Consider the following 11,684-nt stretch of genomic DNA (forward strand, 5'->3'; position numbering starts at 1 on the left):
TCGAAAAAGCAACTGTAGATTGTGTGAATGGTGAAATTGAATGTTATAAATGTTACCAAATTACCAAAGCCCAAATTTATCAGAAGCGGTACAGTCAATAAACTACAGTCAGTAAAACTTTAGGAGATTTTTCCATACGACAAAGCTTTTTTTTTACAAATAAAATGGGATAATTTTCGGACATTTCCAAAAAAAATAATTGATAACAAATATCGTTCATTTTCTACAGCAAACTATAGCGAAAAAAGTCAAGGGGGTGTAACTTTACACCGTAAACGGATTTGTTACTCAAAATTTAGTTATAATTAGTTTATTATTAGTCATGTTGGTTATTTTGTACATCGAGTTTATGGACCAATGGTATTAATGACTAAAAACATATTTCGGAGAAAATTAAATTGCATGAAAAGAGTTTATCCCGTATAAACGCTTGTCTTACTGTAAACCGATGGGAAAAAAAATAATACTTTATCTGAAGAGTTAAAATCTCAAATTCCTCCATCAAGTTCCTCATTACGCCATTGTTATCGCGTACACTATCGTTGTCTATATATTGTAATTTACCGGTAGAAATCAATTAATTTCGTATGCACGATGCCAAAACTGATTCCGTCCCCCCATGCTCTTTTTGCGTATGATATAACGCGTTATGCAGTTACCTATTAATCCTACATCTGAATATCATATTTATTTATTTGTAGTACACACGGAACACGTCATAACATCATAATAGTAATTATATTAAACGCGTGGTGCGTAAACGACTGCCGCCGCGATTCGAATCTGTGGATTCCTAACGATATTGTACTACGCGATTGGCGTGGATCGAGATGGATCGTTGCGTGAAAATTACGATTAATAATAATCCGTTCGGCGGCAGTACGGAACCGGCGGTGAAATTGAATCGCTTCAAGTCCATGTTAACAGTCCCGGTGTAGGTCCCGTCGGCCGTGACGAAGGGTATATACGCGCGTGGATCGCGGCACTGCCCCCCGCGGCCCCCCCCCCCCCCCCCCCCCCCCCCGCCGACGATCAAGTGTTTTATACTCGTATTATAATTTATTCATTTCTACACCTTCTCCGTGTCCTCATCCTCCTCGTCCGCATCTTTCTAGTCATTGTCGCCCTCATAATTTCTCCCGTTCGCGTTCGTCCACTGCAGTTTCCGGTCTACGTTTCTATAAATAGCCGAATGCCATATAATCACCGACCGCAACACGGATGAGACTGTACACGCGACCAGTGTGCATTTTTCACAATATAAATACATCTTTAGTCTGGTGTCTGGTGATTTCCGGAGGACACGTGAGATATTAGACGGTCGTCTGACAAACGCAGCAACGCGCGAACGAAAATCAGAATGGTATAAACGGGTTATTGCCACGAGTTTTACTCTAGTACTAACTCTATATACTATCATATACTCGTTACAATGTGTTTCACAAATATATGAATACTGTTTATATGAACTAAAATAACGTAATATTTTTGTGGTACATCCTCAATGAGGAAACCGGATTTATTAGCAAGGGGTAGGCGACATTGCAAACAATCGCCGTACTTACACCTAACTTCAGTGGCATAAATTGGATCTAATTTCCGGTGGTGCAAAGGCATATTCTCAACTTATAATTTCCAACACACCAATTTTCCAATTTCCTAAGTAAAATTCTTCCCAATAAACTATATATTTTCCCATATATTTCTTTAAATAAGAAATACATTTTGAATTATTTTAGCATTAAAACCTTTATTATTATAATATTAATAAAAAAAAAAATCAAATTTTGTTTTTAGTATGCTGATTTCCTTGGTTGTTGAAAATAATATTATAGGTATACAAATTTCAATGATTTTCTGGTGGCGCAAAAACATATCTTTGCACCACCCAGTTTACGCCACTGCCTAACTCTATAACAAATATTATTGCTGTCCATTTGACTGTAAAATATTTTCTTTTTTTTCGCCCGTGAAGTACGTACGACAGAATATTACGTTCTTCACACTCGACTTCCTGAATCGAAACAATATTTGTATTTTAATATTATACGATTGACTTCGTGCGGAGGGATTATGTTTTTATCAAAAATGTAAACGTCATATACATACATTGGTATTATATTATAATCGGGCATACACGAAAAAAAAAAATTAATATATTAATAATGCGATGGGCGGACAACTCTCGACGTGAAACATGTCGAACTGCGTACTGCAACGATGATAATATTGTTTATTTTCGTTACAGTGGTTACGCGAAAACTGCGTACACGAAAATCTTTTGACATGAACAATCCGACCGTCAGTAAATTTAAAAATTTAGTTTGGAAATTGTGAAAATCAAAACGCGTTTGCAGTACACAGACGACGCCTAAGACAGTATGTGGATAGCGATTAAATGTACATATATGAGCCGTATGGCCGCGGCTGCAGCCACCACTTGCATCTGACGTTCTTAACGTGGCTCGCGATTTTTTCGGGTAAAACATCGTGAGGGCATGGTGTTGGGGGAGGTTGGAAAAAGTAAATTTATACTTCCTACTATATCCTAATAAAACGATCACGTAATACGATTTTTTTTTTTTTTTTTTGATTTTTTTTTATCGGTCCCGGTGGGTTCATCGTCTCACACGGGTTGAGCTGTGTAAACGTACGTACGTGTGCAGATCGCACGCGCATAATGTAATCTGTACACCGTTCCTCCTCTCGCCATCCGGACGGCACCACAACCCTTCGCGCGCGCAGCCGAACATTTGCACGTTTCGGTTCTGGTTCGGGTCCTGCTGCACACTTGACCACGGCCGGGAACGGCGTAAAAAAACAACGACCGCTCTCCCCTGCCCGCCACCGATGCTGCGGATCCCGTCGGTGTCACATCGTCGTCGGTGCACATCAGGTCCGGGGACAGGTGCGTCCGGAACGGTTGTTTATATCAATTACTCGCGCCAACGACCCGCGATCTGCGCGGAAACATTCGGCTGCAGCGCCGACTCGTTTTGCCCGGCGACCGCGAACCCCGTTCCGCAGCGCACCGGTAAAATTAGAAAACAATGTACCTAGTTTTCAACCACGTTTATGTAAATAAACGGTTTAATTTTAACGGAGAAAAAAGAAATTAAACGATAACTGAACGTTGTTTTCGTATTCACGTGGGTGAAAACTAAGTAGATTTTTCTATGATATTTTCCGCCGGAACTCGTTTAGTCCTAAGAGTGGCCCTGATCACGATTCTGCTAATTGATCTTCGTTTTCTCCTCACTACTATATGTGCGTACATATTCCTGTGCTAATCCTTAAACCCTTTATTCGGAATAATTACACGCGTCCAGTCATATGCTTCGTCATAACGTTACGTGCGTGGGCGCCGTATACACGTATGCAATAATATCGTAGATTACTAAATGCATCACGCAGCTGCAGCGCAATGGCTGTTTACAATACGTGCAGTGTGCCGTTTTCCCATTTATATGCGCAGTGGTGGACAGCGAACACAATATATTAATAACAGCCAAACGCCCTTCAACTCTGCACATCGTTCCTGTCGCTATGTGATACGTGTGCAGGAATGCGAGGTTAGTGCGGGGTCGGGGAGGTGGTCGAGTACGGGGATGAAATCGCTTGGGCTATATTTTTCGTCCAAACACATGTGTAACATGGCATACATGCATTGTCTATAATTGGATTGCACTTTAAACGGTCAAATAATTTACAATATTCGTATATGCGTGTATTAAATGCTATGTTTGTTATATGTACGGCTGTATGCTATACAGTTCGATATGCCGCGAATGTATACCGCACATTTACGTGAATATAATATGCCGATGAAAATTAATATCGGCGTTCCGAGTAAACAAAACAAAATTATGATTTAAAGCAGTATAAAGCGCGTATTGTTTTTGTGTTTTTGTGCTACGCCGTGACGTGTTTATCCGACGTATGACAATAATTCACTATAAACGCGTATCCATAGTTAAAAACAACGGCCATCAATATGAAAATAAAAATAATATCTTCGCGTTTACGATAAAATCCTTTTTTCCATTATTATTATCAACCGTGACGGTAAGATATATAAATTATACACGCACCTACAACTACACTACGCACTATGCACCAAGTAGGTACTACTACTTATACTACTTACATACACCGCTGACACGACTACTTTATTTATACTTTTATTTGAGCATATTATGCGAACATCGCCGCTTTATATTATAAATGGTTCACAATAATGTCGAGTGCTGCACTTTATTTTACTAAACAGTAAGCACGAAACGGTATATGGACAAGGAAGACACGTTGTTATTATTATTTTTCTTTGAATGGAGACCGGAAAGATTTTTTATAATAGAACACCGTCGGTTATTATTTAATAGACAGTAGCCGTCGAATTATCATAGCAAATAAGTCGTGAAACGAGGCATGAGTTTTGATTTTGCAAAACGATTTTATTAATAGGTTCCGGCGCGTCACAGTAGTAATCGTTCAGATTTCTTTTCTTATTCGATTGCTCCGGGTAAAAAAAAAATTGTTTCGAGACTTTCAGAACGCATCTATGTGCATCGTCGTTATGATATTATTATTATTATTATTATTATTATAACTGTACCGTATATTATATTATCATATACATGTCGAATTTATTGATTATATTGGTTTCGAATGTGTTGCGTGAACAGGGTAGTCGAAGAAATAAAATAAAATTCCCAACGAAAACGCGTATACGAGGGGAACAAATCTATAAACGTAAGTCCGAGTTTTACACGTGTATTCCGGCTCGACATGACGGAGCTGCACAATTACGACGACTATAATTAGCATTACGAATGTGTGCGTCGTGCGTGCGTGCGCGATGGCATAACGTCGGTAAACGTGGTCGCGGTAAGTGTTCTACTTAAAACTAATCTCGTTGAGAATCGACAAGATTAAACATCGTGTACTGAACAAGGTCCACGGGAAGGGCAGCGGTTCGCCGCGCGGACAACACATGCGTATTATAATTACTATAAATATTATTGTTGTAATTCGTGTATGATATGCGATCGAGATACGAAGTGGCCGGCGGACGAAAACGATGAACTCCAGTAGGTTGACCCGGGGAGCTGGAGAGTATTTCTAGTGGAAATAAGATGTGAACGCGGCGCCGGTAATAAATTAATTCACACACGCGTAACACACACGAGCTGCGCCGCGGTAGCTACGGTAACCTCAACCTCGCGGCCGTGTCGAATGGGTAACGCTCGACGACCGATTAACCGTGTTGCAGTGAACAGCGATGTTACACACTCATGTGCATAGCAGCCGCCCGAGATGCAAAGCGTTTGCGCGTATAACATTATTATAACATATTACACACAGGTAAAACACAGGTAATATATAATAGTAGTAGTAATAATAATAATAATAATAATAATACCGTAGTAATACTACCGATTACACGTACACCGCGTTCTATATAGTAGTATTACGAAAGAGAGATAGAGAGAGAGAGTGGAAGAAACAGGTGCACCTGTCGTGAAATAGTCTTAGGTATTTTTTAGGTACGGTGGTTAAGTTTTCGGTTTTATTATCCGGTCGCATCGCTCGTCTGTATTCGGTTTTTCGTTTACGCTCACGGAAAAACTATCATCATAATGCGGTACATAACGCACGACAAATATCTGTAAGTCGACCCCGGTTACGTTGCAGGGTGTCTCACGAATATATATATATATATGGTTAGGTTTTATAAAAACACGTAGACTATCACGGGGGTCAATTTTGTTCCCGCGATTATCAGTAGGTTATATTAGGGGTTAATATGGCTCTCTATGTAAATTCGTGGCGCCGAAGAACCACACAGTTAACGTGGTTTCAAACAGCCAACAAATTTACGGTCGTCCGAGGAACAAATCGCTCTACTCCTAAAGTACACGTATTTATATTTTCCATAGGTCATTAATTTAATTTAAATATTCTATTCGTATTATTTGAATATATTACCAAATGGTAATAGTTCACTGAAAAATAAGTGTCCATGATTATATTATTGTCTTCATAAGACATGTGTTTTGTGAATTATGTTTTTCACAAGTTTTCGATCACAATGTAATAAGCTCGATTTCGATGTGTTAATAATACATTTCGATTGGTAATCGGAAAACGTACTGAAATCTAGTACCTATAATAACATTCGCATGACTTTGTTTTCATGCTTAGCCTATTTTTCTGAAATGACTCGTTTCGGATAATCATTAGCCTTCGCGTCAGATACTACGAAAACATCGTACACATATTAATACAGTTCGCGGTTGCAGCAATGGATCTAAAACGAGCGCGTGTATACCTACTCCGCAGTACACGATTTATTTAATTATTCACGAAATCTATTCACTATCATTTTACTAGGATGTCGTTTATGGTGTACACGGCGTACGTGGTGAGAGAGGCGTGAAGTACTTGTAGTAATATTGACGAGGAAATATCTTAAGAACATAAACGAAATCATCATACACGTATATGTATAGTACATCGATTAAAACGAGTACATATTTTAATGAATAATGTATGTCTGAAAAACAAATTATTTCAAATTATTTTTTTCATTAGTTAAACATTTTACGCGACCGTGTCTTACGGTATATTGTTGTATCACTAAAAAATACCGTATAATGAATAAAACTCGATTATGGAGGCGATGGCATATACTTAAATCATATGAAATAAATAAATAAATACATAGGTATGTGTTTTTAAATGTATGTATTTCGTATTTCATTTGATATCCATATGTATATAATATCAAGCGGTATATAGTAGCAGCGTTCACATATAATACCTATATTTACGTGATTAAAATAACAAAAAACACTAGTAAAAAAATCCAACAAACATAGAATCACGTGTTGACACAATGACGTGGTACGGAATATGTTATACACATTGCTACGGAATTAATATTATAGGATTGTATTGAAATCGACAATTTTGTAAAATTGAAATTGCATATTTTATCGGATTAAATTGTACGTTTTTTGTGTACACCAAATTCAGGATATTATAATATTTGTAATAATAGTAATATTTAATACATTATGATAATTTATTCTTTACCAGTGGATCAAATCAACGGATGAAATAATGGATTTTCAATAGCATACAAAAATTGTAACGATTCTATCTGAGTAGTAGTGCTGCAATAGTGTAATATGTCATTCCGTGTGATTATAATATTATATGCAGCGAAGGTTTGTAATATATATATATATATATATATTTGTATCAAGGTCTAAAATTGTGAACACTACGACACCCTTTGTTCAGCACAAAAAATAATCATATGTAATATAATCTTATTTTTCAGTCAAAAAAAACCTACATAGAACATACATAGTTACCTACATAGAATACAAGTATCTTAGAGTATCGTAGAAGCGGTTTATACAAAATACTGAAAATGTTTATTGTTTCTATAATAAACATTTATATAGATTTGCAGAAGGTTCACATAAGCTCATCTATTATTGCAGATTACGTCGCAGAATACAAAAATTTATTTAAAATAAAGTGTTTCATACGAAAATTGAATATTTTAGGCCTTGATTAATATACACATCAACATAAGTGTATATATATATATTTACACTTGCATAGAAATCATATAATAATTGAACGTTAACGATGACTTGTGCGCAGAAAAAAAGCTCGAGTTTTAATATTACTGGAAAATGTGTGATAATATTTGGGTGGAATGGAAACCCGTTCAACTATGATTTCAATTATTGTAAAATACCAAGTAATTTTCTGTATATTTTTCTTTTATTTTAATATATAATTAAAATCAATTAAACAACTTCGTAAAACGAATTCCATACTCATTTTTCCCATAAATTAATTGCTCGTTAGTTCGGCCACTGATTGAGTAGGTACTGTGGGTTCTCCGTACAGTTTCAGAATCTGCTATCTTAAAACGAGTCCAAAAGCGTTTTTATCCTACAATAGTTATGTACTAGTTGCTAGATTTACTCTATACTTTACACGACTACTCTCCAGCTCTCCATGTACTAAGTATGTTAACTCTGGCTGATAGAAAATAAACAGCGTCCATAAAGTTTTTTCTTAATTTGATTGACAAAACTGCTAATTTCCAATCGCTCCTTTCCCTTATAAATTTTTGTGTTTCTCCACGTTCAACTCGCTCTATTGCTTCTGCTTCGATTCTTATTCCTAAACGCTCTACTAATTACAATTAGTAATTGTTTGATTGACCACTTGACTGATTAATGAGTCTAGACAACACCCACCCTTCATTTCTGTTTTAATCTATCCTAGTTCTATCTCACTTCTATTGAACTCACACTATTTATAAATACCTATTAATGTACTTAAGGCCAAATCCGTATATAATTAAAATAAAATAATCTCTACAAATACTCTACGGTTCGATGAAAGCGACTAAAAAAAAAAAAAAAAATTAAAAAAAATGAATATCCAAAGACAGTGCCCCGGCTTATTCCCCTCCCCCATTACATCGCCCTTTTATTATAATACGGTTAAACTATTTTTTGAACGGGGAAAAGAAAAAATACACGTCTAGACACTACCCGTTTAATGCACCGCATACTATTCTTATCCGACTATATTTAGACGGTTTATCTTACAGCATCGTCATAATATTACATGCGCGTCCCTTATTTGTCTTATGATTATTATGAATTAAATATAAATTGATATCACGTTATCAGTTGTTAATAATAATTAGATGATTTATAGGTTTGCAAAAGATTAATTATACTTACAATTCATTTTTATAATCGAAAAAGTTTTGTTGAAATTAAAGTGCATTAATTATTGTACCTCGTTACTTGTTAGTACTTAATTGTGCACTTGTCAATAGTTATTACAAAAGCAAACACACACATATATTTATATATCGTGACCACGGATAAAATATTTCTAATAATTGATGATGTTTTAAATTGATTAGCTACAGCATACATAACGTTCGAATTGGTAAATTATATTCCTTTTACCAATAATAATCGTACTTATTACGGCCTAACCGGCCACGCACACATAAAATGTTCTATTTTCGTAAATATATTTTATACTTCCACCCACGTGATGTTCAGTTAAATCGTTTTATATAGTATATACGAACCCAAAGCAATATAACAACAGTGCATTCGTAACAGAAATCAAATTTTATGAAAACTTCAAAAACGCGTAACTATCAATTTTGGTTTTATTGAATAATATTGTTGAAAATCTGTAAAACAACAGTTCAGAAATAAATCGAGTAAATACATCATCATCATAAAACGCAAGATTTTCACTAACCTACTCGTATATAAGCTATACCGAAATCTATACATTATTCCACGCTGTTTTAAGAATTAACTTAGTTTTGGATAACATATAGAAAATAAAACCGTGTGTAATATATTTTATTTTTAATCTAGGAGGTATAATAGTGCAAAGTTTCCCCCTCCCGACTCAGCTTTGATAACATATCGTTTTTCTTACTCCGATAACCCGCGTTGTGAATCTTACGTGTTTTGTGCTCCACGCAATATCGGATTTCGTGTTCAGCCCACGTACTTAATGAATATCAATTTCTAGTCGAAAAAATTAAAAATTTTCGTTTACATCGGTGGCAATATATCTTGTAATTTGTATTTGGAAATTTTGCGATAATAATATGGTCAATCGAACAGTAATAAATATATCTATTACAAACGTATATATATATATACGTTACAATACGTGCAGTGCGTTTGGTTGGTTCAAATTTGACACTTTTTCGTAATGCAGTTTAACAAATTTATAGAGCATGAGAATCGGGTGGCATTTTCATCGCTCGCGTTTTACTCGAGATAATTTTTTTTGCACGTCAATAATCGTATGCGATGCAAGAAATAAAATGTTAATAGATTTTTAGAGCAATGAACGACAAATTAAAACGAATCGATATCGTACGTTTATGAAAGTTATTAACGGGACAGACAAAATACAATTATTCGGCACGCGTGCAGAATAATGACTTTTGTCTTAAAACGATATATTTGTGCTTTAGTTGAATCCATGAAGATATTTTCAATTTTTCATCATGTCCTATTAACATCTCACTCGTTAATAGTTTATGTATACCGACGTAAAGTTAGTAACTGCATTAACATCCAGTGATTAAATATTTGAAAAATATACGAAGTACTTATATATTCGTACTTGTACGAAGTTTATGTAATAATTATTTAAATCCGTTAACCGTCACCAAACATTTAAAACTATAAAAAATTCCTTTTATAAACCACTCGAGGTATTTATATAATATTTAAACACATATAATACATAATATTTGTATACCAAAGGACTAAGTTATTCATTTTTCCATTCAGTCATTTTTTTTTCATTTTTTTTTTCCCAACAACAGAAATGTTTGTTTTCAAAAACGTCATATCTATTAAAATTCTATAAGACTATTAATTATGTGTGATTTTATAACTGTTGCCCAAAAACCCGTTCGTAATATTATTAAAACATTTGCACGCTAGCATTTACCACCGTTTTGATCGTCGACAACACATTCGAACGTTTTTACCGGGAAACGATTCGGTTTTTCCGGCCGTTATGTGCCGCGCAGGCACATAACGGCCGCCGGAAAATGTTTTCACATTACGCTGCGCGTGTAGTACATTCGGACCACTTACTTGATTAACTTGACTTGGTGATGGCACAGTCTCGGGTCTAGCACGACGGTCGACGAGATTCTTCTTCTGCTGCTGCAGCGGACGATGAACGTTCGGAATCGATTGACATAATATTTCACCGTACAAGCCGATCGTACGGCGTTCAGCCGCGGCGCTCTCCGGACGTCGTCGCCGATGCGTGCGCGGGTGGGCGATAAGAGAAGTAGACGGCGGGAAAAAACAGAAAAAAAAAGGCCGAAAAAATAACTAATACGTCGACGAACGACGATGGGGACGTAACAATCGGACGGTCTTGACGAGACGACGGCCGAACCGTGGAGGAAGAAAACGGAACCGCTTACCGCGCGTGCGAAGACGGACGAGTGAACTGGCGTGCGACAGTGACTAACACGGTGGCGGCGCGCGTTCGACTCTCGCGAACGGTGGAAAGGGACTGCATTCCAGAAGCCGGCGGTGTTTAATACCGAAGTACAGATACTATAAGCGCGCGGCGACGGTGGCGGCGGCGGCGGCGGCCGCGGACCAGTGTTAGTTGTCGATGCTCCCGATAGGGCGGGCTCCCGAAGATACTGGTTTCTTGTTATTATTATTACTATTTTATTTTGTTTTTATATATTTTTTTTTCCTCCCGACTAAACCAGTCGATCGACTGAGATTCGAATGAAAAAAAAAAATAAATAAATATAAACTATAATAATTTGCACCTGCTCTCCATGTCTTTCCGTAGCCACAGCAGCTCATTATACACACTTATACATATATATATATATATATATATATGTATATATGTATTATATGTATATATTATATATATATATATATATATATATATATACACACGCACGTCGAGTACTGGTTATTATGCAGTGTGCACACACACACATACACATAAATATAAATGTACGCGACGGTGGCAGTGTATACACACGTATATGTATTTATGTATATCGTACGAGTACGTTTTACGCATGTGTACAGAGTGATTTTGAT

At 36.3% G+C, this 11,684-nt stretch overlaps 1 protein-coding gene across 1 annotated transcript in view; it reads right to left on the reverse strand.

Annotated features, from left to right (window-relative positions):
* Positions 1-11,140, reverse strand: part of LOC112688950 (irregular chiasm C-roughest protein-like) — a 136,403-nt gene extending 125,263 nt beyond the window's left edge. The window contains exon 1 of the mRNA XM_025562396.1: positions 10,695-11,140. The gene's annotated coding sequence lies outside the window, so the exon portion shown is untranslated. The remainder of the gene's footprint in view (positions 1-10,694) is intronic.
* Between the last annotated feature and the right edge of the window lie 544 nt (positions 11,141-11,684).

The sequence above is a fragment of the Sipha flava genome, unplaced genomic scaffold (assembly GCF_003268045.1).
Source record: "Sipha flava isolate LNK unplaced genomic scaffold, YSA_version1 41_pilon_pilon, whole genome shotgun sequence".
NCBI lineage: Eukaryota > Metazoa > Arthropoda > Insecta > Hemiptera > Aphididae > Sipha > Sipha flava.